The sequence below is a fragment of the Hippopotamus amphibius genome, chromosome 14, assembly GCF_030028045.1.
Source record: "Hippopotamus amphibius kiboko isolate mHipAmp2 chromosome 14, mHipAmp2.hap2, whole genome shotgun sequence".
In the NCBI taxonomy this organism is placed as follows: Eukaryota; Metazoa; Chordata; class Mammalia; order Artiodactyla; family Hippopotamidae; genus Hippopotamus; species Hippopotamus amphibius.
The window spans coordinates 61,947,072-61,955,153 of NC_080199.1; the positions used below are offsets into that span (position 1 = coordinate 61,947,072).

The 8,082-nt window shown below is 44.2% G+C and overlaps 1 pseudogene; it reads left to right on the forward strand.

The window, feature by feature from the left end:
• The first annotated feature begins 5,085 nt into the window (after positions 1-5,085).
• On the forward strand, positions 5,086-6,075 carry LOC130835593 (calcium-responsive transactivator-like; annotated as a pseudogene).
• Positions 6,076-8,082: the final 2,007 nt, after the last annotated feature.

Below are 8,082 nucleotides of genomic sequence, written 5' to 3' on the forward strand. Positions count from 1 at the left end.
GCTAATAAAACATCCATTCTGCAGCCCATGGATCAAGGAATAATTTTGACTTTCAAGTGCTATTATTTAAGAAGTACGTTTCATAAGGCTATAGCTGCCATAGAGAGTGATTCCTATGATGGATCTGGGGAAAGTAAACAGGAAACCATTCTAGATGCTATTAAGAACATTCATGCTTCATGGGAAGAGGTCAAAATAGCAACCTTAGTGGGAATTTGGAAGAAGTTGATTCCAACCCTCACGGATGACTTTAAAGGGTTTAAGACTTCAGTGGAGGAAATAACTGCAGATGTGGTAGAAATAGCAAGAGAACTAGAACTGGATGTGGAACATGAATTGATGCAATCTCATTGTAAAACTTTAATGGATGAGGAGTTGCTTCTTACGGATGAGAAAGAAAATGGTTTCTTGAGATGGAAACTATTCCTGGTGAAGATGTTGTGAAGATTACTGAAATGACAGCAAAGGATTTAGAATATTACATAAACTTAGTTGATAAAGCAGTGGCAGGGTTTGAGAGGACTGACTCCAGTTTTGAAAGAAGTTTACTGTGGGTAAAATGCTATCAAACAGCACTGTATGATACACAGAAGTCGTTCATAAAAGCGAGAGCCAAATGACGTGACAAACTTCATTGATGCCTTATTTTAAGAAAATGCCACAGCCACCCCAACCTTCAGAAGCCACCACCTTGATCAGTCAGCATCCACCACATCAAGGCGAGACTCTCCACCAACAAAAAGATTATGACTTGCTGAAGGCTCTAATGATGGTTACAATTTTTTAGCAATAAAGTATTTTTAAATTAAGGTACGTACAATTATCTAAAAAGACATAATGCTGTTGCACACTTAATAGACTACAGTACAGTGTAAACATAACTTTTATATGCACTGCGAAACCAAAACATTCATGTGACTCACTTTATTGTGATATTTGCTTTATGAAGTGGTCTGGAAACAAACCCACAATATCTCCAAGGTAAGCCTGTAAACATTAGTACAGCATTAGAGTAAACATTAGTGTCTTAGCTCAGGCTGCTAAAACTAAATATCAAAGACTGGATGACTTAACAGGAAATTATTTCTCACAGTTCTGGAGGCTGGGAAGCGCACGATCAAGGTGCCAGACAACTCAGTTCCCTTGTGAGGGCTCTCTTTCTGGCTTACAGTCAGCTGCCTTCTCTCTGTGTCCTCATACGGCAGAAAGAGAAAGAGAAAGCTCTGGTCTCTCTTCCTTTTCTCATAAGGATACTGATTCCATCATGAGGTCCCCATCCTTATGACCTAGGCTAAACCTAATTACCGCCCAAAGGTCCCGCCTCCAAATACCATCATATTGGGAGTGAAAGCTTCAACCTATGGATTTGGGGAGGACACAAACATTCAGTTCATAACACACAGTGAAGATCCTGAGAAGGTCGATGCAAAGAAATTTGTGTGACTTTAGATCAGCATTGCCCACACATACTTACGAAAAATTTGTTTCCAGTTTGGTGGGTCAATTATTTGCTCTACATCACAAATAGCTTAAATCAGTCACCACCTTTGGCTCTACCCTGTTGACCAAAGTCTATTTCACCAAGATGGCCCCTCACTTCAGTCCATGAACTTATATCTGCATGTGATAAACATCATCAATAAAGCCTGTGTCTAGATGTCCTTGCCTTTCCTTCTCAGACCTGTCCTCCTTTAAGTTGTTTTAACAATTTGAATGACTCCTAGAGTACCAGTTAAGCATATTTTATTCACATTTACTAAAGTAATACCTACAACAGCACCCCACCCTAATAACCAAGCAGGTGATGTTGTGACTGACTTCTAAACGCAGTCAATAAGCAAGTGGTTAATACACTGACTTTGTTTCTGGAGCTCTAATGTACAACATGGTGACTATAGTTGATGATACACAATTGTATACTCCAAATTTGCTAAAAGAGTAGATCTTAGGTGTTCCTACCACACACACAAAAAATGGTGACTATATGAAACGATGAATATGTTAATCAGCTTGATTGTGGCAATCACTTCACAATGTATACATATATCAAAATATCACATTGCAAAAAAAAAAAAAAATCACATTGCACACCTAAAATATATACAGTTTTTATTTGCCAATTTTACCTCAACAAAGCTGGGGGGAAAAAAACAAAGTTACTTTCTATTTTCTAGATCCCAATCATAATTATGTTTAGAGCTGCATAAAAAACATAAATGCCCAACATAATATATTTTTCAGTGACAATTTTACTTCATGTGTATTTCCAAACACTGATCTACTGAAAAAAATATTGCTTATTATTTTGTAATTCTGCAGTCGTCACTCTCAGGTCACCTCACATACCTATCTTATTTACCTTCCCTTTTCCCCCAATAATAGACCATTATGGAAAATTCTGAATACATCTGAATCTGTGATAAGCTTTCCTGATTTCTTTTCCCCAGTCTTTGGTTCTTGATGTGAACTTGAGCTTTATCAATATGATTTTAGCATTGGTATGTCCATAGTGTGAAAGAAACTATTTAAAAAGACTCTGACTTCATAGAATAGATTCTAAACAACTCTTCAAGTTCACTATTCTACTCCTCTTAGCGTCTTACTTTGCCTTTCTTTCAATTTGGAGATAAGTGCAGCCTGGTAGGTAGATAACAAAGGGAAAATCCAAGAATACAGAGTTGAAAATTGGATAAAAACTATGTTTTTCTGTAGCCTGAAACAAATTCTTCACCTTTCTCCCCCCTTTAAATTGGAGCCCATTATGAAGATTTACTTCGCATTTATAAAATCCAGAAGAGGAAAAAGAATAGTAGTACCGAGTGAAGTGTTTCATGTTGGAGAACGATCACAGTGTGTATTTATGTTTACTAGAAAAAACAAAAAGCATTCCCAGGAGGCTAATCCTAAAAGTGAGTCACTGTTAATTCCAGTTGAAGCCATCCTCACAACTGCCCTTATTCCTCAGCTGAAAACTCCCAAGGGTTCCAGCCACACCGTTGCTGTGGTAACTGCTGCAACCACTTGCTCGTTTCTGCTGAAAAACATATTCAGGTTGTCAGGCTCTGCCACCAGATGATTTTGGCTCAGAACATTAAGGTCACTGACATTGCCTTCTCAAAGCATGTTATCAATCGACCATGTGGCAGTAAAAGAAAGTTGAGATAGAGCTCTTGTCTAGGCTTGGAGCCAGTCAGGGTCTCAGGGGATGACAATGTCCTTGGTCCTCTCATTTAGAATCTAGTCCTCAACTTTATGGCTAGAGGGTTGGTTCTATTCGTGTACACTCTAGGATGCCAATTAACATTAATCAAATTCACAAAAGAATAATATATAAACTGGAACATCTATTATTTTTCATTGAGAAATATAATCATCAAGAACACTGGAATTCCCATGCCCACTGGTATCTGTGTGGTACCTAGAAAGCCAAATTCAAGTGGGAAGATTGCTCTGTTATTTGGGAACCAAAGCCAAGCGGATAAGTGAGATGATTTTGGTGGCTGTTATTATCAAACTCAACAACTCCCTTTCAACCATTTTCTGAGTTATTTGCAATGCATTTCCTTATGTAAACCATCTTCCTTTAGACACTGCAAATACTAACCAACTTGCCAATATCTTTAAACAGGCTAACATGGGCATATTCTGCTGAGTTTATAGTTTGAATGACTTAATTTAGCATTGGGTATTTCCCAAAATTTTTAGGTTCACATTTACAAATCATTGCTTAGGATGTGTTAGCTCTACAGATGGCTGATGTGAGGTTGACTTTTCAAAATCTAATTTTATGTACAGTTTTGGGGAAGCCTATATCAAATACAGAAAACAGGTCAATGTTTCCAATTGTAGAAGGAGAAACAGGAAGACACTATAGAATAAAGACTTGGTACCAGATTAATATTTGATTCCTGGCATGAGACTTGATTTTTTAAATTCCCATATCAGACAGTCACCATTTGTGGTAGGATCTCAGAAATGTAAACCCTTAAGAATCATGAGATACAAATGGCTCATACAACTCAACAACAACAAAACAAACAAACAACCCAATTGAAAAATGGACAGAAGACCTAAATAGACATTTCTCCAAAGAAGACATACAGATGGCTGATAGGCACATGAAAAGCTGCTCAACATCACTAATTATTAGAGAAATGCAAATCATAACCACAATGAGGTACCACCTTACACTGGTCAGAATGGCTGTCATTAAAAAGTCTACAAATAACAAATGCTAGAGAGGGTGTTGAGAAAAGGGAACCCTCGTACACTGTTGGTGGAAATGTAATTTGGTGCAGCCACTATGGAAAACAGTATGGAGGTTCCTCAAAAAACTAAAAATAGAATTACCATATGATCCAGCAATTCCATTCCTGGGCATATATCCAGACAAAATTATAATTCAAAAAGATACATGCACTTCTATGTTCATAGCAGCACTATTCACAATAGCCAAGACATGGAAACAACCTAAATGCCCATCAACAGATGAATGGAGAAAGAAGATGTGGTACATATATATACAATGGAATATTATTTAGCCATAAAAGGGAATGAAGTAATGCCATTTACAGCAACAGGACTAGACCTATAGATTATCATACTAAGTGAAGTAAGTCAGAAAGAGAAAGGCAAATACTATATGATATCACTTATATGGAATCTAAAATATGGCACAGATGAACCTATCTATGAAACAGAAACAGACTCACAAACATAGAAGACAAACTTACATTTACCAAAGGGGGAGGGAGGAATGGGGGGAAGGATGGATTGGGAATTTAGGGTTAGCAGATGCAAACTATGATATACAGAATGGATAAATAAGGTCCTACTGTATAGCACAGGGAACGCTATTCAATATCCTGAGATAAACCATAATGGAAAAGAACATAAAAAAGAATGTATACATATGTATAACTGAATTACTTTACTGTACAGCAGAAATTAACACATCTTAAATCGACTATACTTCATTAAAAAAAAAATCATGAGAGATATTGCAAGGCTGCTGGGACATCCCTCAAACTAAGATAGGCTTTCAAATCATTTTAATTTAAAAATTATAATGGGGCGCCTGCCAGCATGTCAGTGGCCTTCCAATTTGCCCCACGGAGAGGCAAAGAGGAAGTCATGCAGCAAACCATCCAAAAGACGCTAGATAAGAACCACCACCTGACTCAGTGCATCCCGGACTACAATGGCAAGGGCAAGACAGTGAGTGCACCCAGTACCAACAGACCCTGCACCGGAACCCGGTCTACCAGGTCACGATCTCGGACTCCAACCATAACATACAGTCCCTGCTGCCTGCTCGCCAACCCGGAGCATGACGCTGGGCCTCAGAGCGGCTGCGACCAGCGCCCACACTCCCAGAGCAGCCTCAGCCATGCCACGGGCCGGGGCCTGCCACCGTCCTCCCTCACGCAGGCCCAGATCGCCGGCGGTCCAAACCACGGGTCCACGCGACAGACGGCGCAGGACACGCTGCGCACCACCTCAGCGAGAATGTCCGGCCGCAGCCACGGCTCGGGCCCGGCAACAGCCCCTCGGGACCGGCCTCGCCGAGCTTGCCCTTGAAGGGCCAAGGCCCGTTGGCAACTACGCCTCTCGGGCCAAGATCAACGTGCAGCCCAACCCAGGTGGCCTTGTCCCGCTACAACTGGGCGCAGGGCCGGAGCCAGCAGTGCCGGGGCCAGTCCACAGCCGTGATGGCCGGAGCGGCCAGGGCAGCAGCGCGATGGGGCAGCAGCCCACGGGGCACCACCCGCCCTCCCGGCAAGGCTCCTTCCAGAGTCCCTGCGGCAGGGGGAGAACTACGGCGGCGAGCAGTGCGCCCACCGCCAGGCCGCCTCGGAGCCCACGAGGACAGAGCACCCGGGCCACACGGCGATCACGCTGTCCAGCCAGCGCCCTGTAACCAGCAGAGCTACGACTGGTGGTGTGAGGGGTCCGTGCAGCGCTGCCACGGCCGCAGTGAGGCCGGCCGGGCCGCGTGCTGCGGGGCCTGATGTGCATCAGCTTTGCGGAAGTGGGGTCCGGGCACTGCGTCCCCACTTGCCTGTGTGTTCATGAATCAGGCGAGGGCTCTCGGGGGTGGGGGGGGGGGCAGACCCACCATCTTGTCCATGTGAGCATCTCCGTCTTGGGGCCTGTGAGCTGGCCCCCGAGCCTCCTCAGTCAAGGCTGTCAGCTGCTCCAAAGGCGGGTGGGCGAGCGGCCAGGACCCGGGCACCCCATCCCCCTGCGGAGCCAGGCGGGCGGCGCACGTGGGGTGTGTTGGGTGTGGCCTGGGCCTTTCTGCAACACCTGCTGGCGGATGCAGGGCGCATCCCTGGCTGAGGTCCCCTCAGACCGAGGGTGAGGCGGCGACGCGCCGGAAGCGGCTCGCCAGGCTGAAAGCTCTGGTCTGTAGCGCTCGCCCATTTCGCCGCTGTGAACACTCCCACCCGGGCTGACTTAAAGCCGCCAAGGTGACGTCACCAGACACGGATTTGGGAAGAAAGAGGCACAGGCGGTTCTCCAGCGGGTGCCAGCGGGCCCCGGGCCCATCGTGTGAAGGGACTTCCCGCCGCCCCCTGGAGGCCCGAGGGGAGAGGAACCGGCAAGCTCACAGGGAGGCGAGACCCCGGGCTCTCTGGCCTGGATGTCAGTAACGGGGAACATGTAAGGGCTGCTGGGCCCTGGAAAGGAAAAGACAAAAGGTATATAAGGAACGGGTGACTCGAAAATGTGAGTTTGGGGGTGACTTTTATTAAATTGTAGAAACATAAAATTTACCATCATAACCATTTTTAAGTGCACAGTTCTGTGGCATTAAGTACATTCACATTGCTGTGCAGCCACCAGTACCAACATCTTTAGAACCTTCTCATCTTCCCAAACTGAAATTCTGTTCCTAGTAAACACTAACTTTCCATCCCCCTCCCTGGCCCCTGGCAGCCACTTTCTGTCTCTGGTTTTGGCTACTCTGGGTACCCCATATAATTGGAATTATACAATATTTGTCTTTTTGTGACTGGCTTATTTCATTCCGCATAATGTCCCCAAGGTTCATCCATGTTGTAGCAGGTGTCAGAAGTGCCTTCCTCTTTAGGGCTGAGTGATATTGTGTTGTATGTTTAGACCACATTTTGCTTGTCCATTTATCTGTCCGTGGACACTTGGGGTGCTTCCACCTTTTGGCTATTGTGAATGATGCTTCTGTGATCATGGGTTTACAAATATCTCTTTGAGACCCTGCTTTCAATTCTTTTGGGTATAGGCGGACCTCTGAGATATTGCACGTTCGGTTCCAAACCACCACAATAAAACATATATTGCAATACAAAATTTAAAAATAAAAATTATAATGGAATAGATGAGCCAATAACACTGAAAGACTTGAGATACCCCAGACAGTTGACATCTGCTCAAAGGACCCACTATGTGATGGCTGCAGTTTTCTCTCCACCTCCCTAATCTCAGCACCTGTGGCTGCTTTCCCCCTGCATGAGGAATATGCACAATGGCAAGAGAAGGGGCATTTCAAATTTCTTATGGTAGGAGGAACCACTGCTTTGTAAGATGTGACCTAGAAACAAAATCTTGGCGCAAGACCAGTGATGCCACTACACTGACTGTACACCACCACTGGGCGTGGCCCTGACCACAGAAGAACAGGGGAGCTCATGTGTTCAGAATCCACTGTTGAATTGTTGCAGCCCCATCCTCTCATCCAAGTTGAACATCAGCAGATTGGTAAAAGCCCCTCTGAGAGCAGTGGAGAGGAGGACCCATTAACTTTGACTCGAAAGTCCATGCAAGATATGTTAAAACTCTCCCCATACTCTCATCTCAGGTAACAGGCAATGCCAGTGTGATTCCATTGCTCACATCTGAGCTGGGGTGGTCAAGCCCTGTTTTAACAATGCCTTATACAACATCAGACTCCTCTCCCATAAGACTCCCAAAGTTGAATTTCTTGAGCGGTGATCCTGCATGATCCCGTATTAAAAACAAAAACAAAAAAAACCTCAGATCTAGATAATAAATAATAGACCCTCTCTCTGAATCATCTCAAACATGCACAGAGCCACCTCA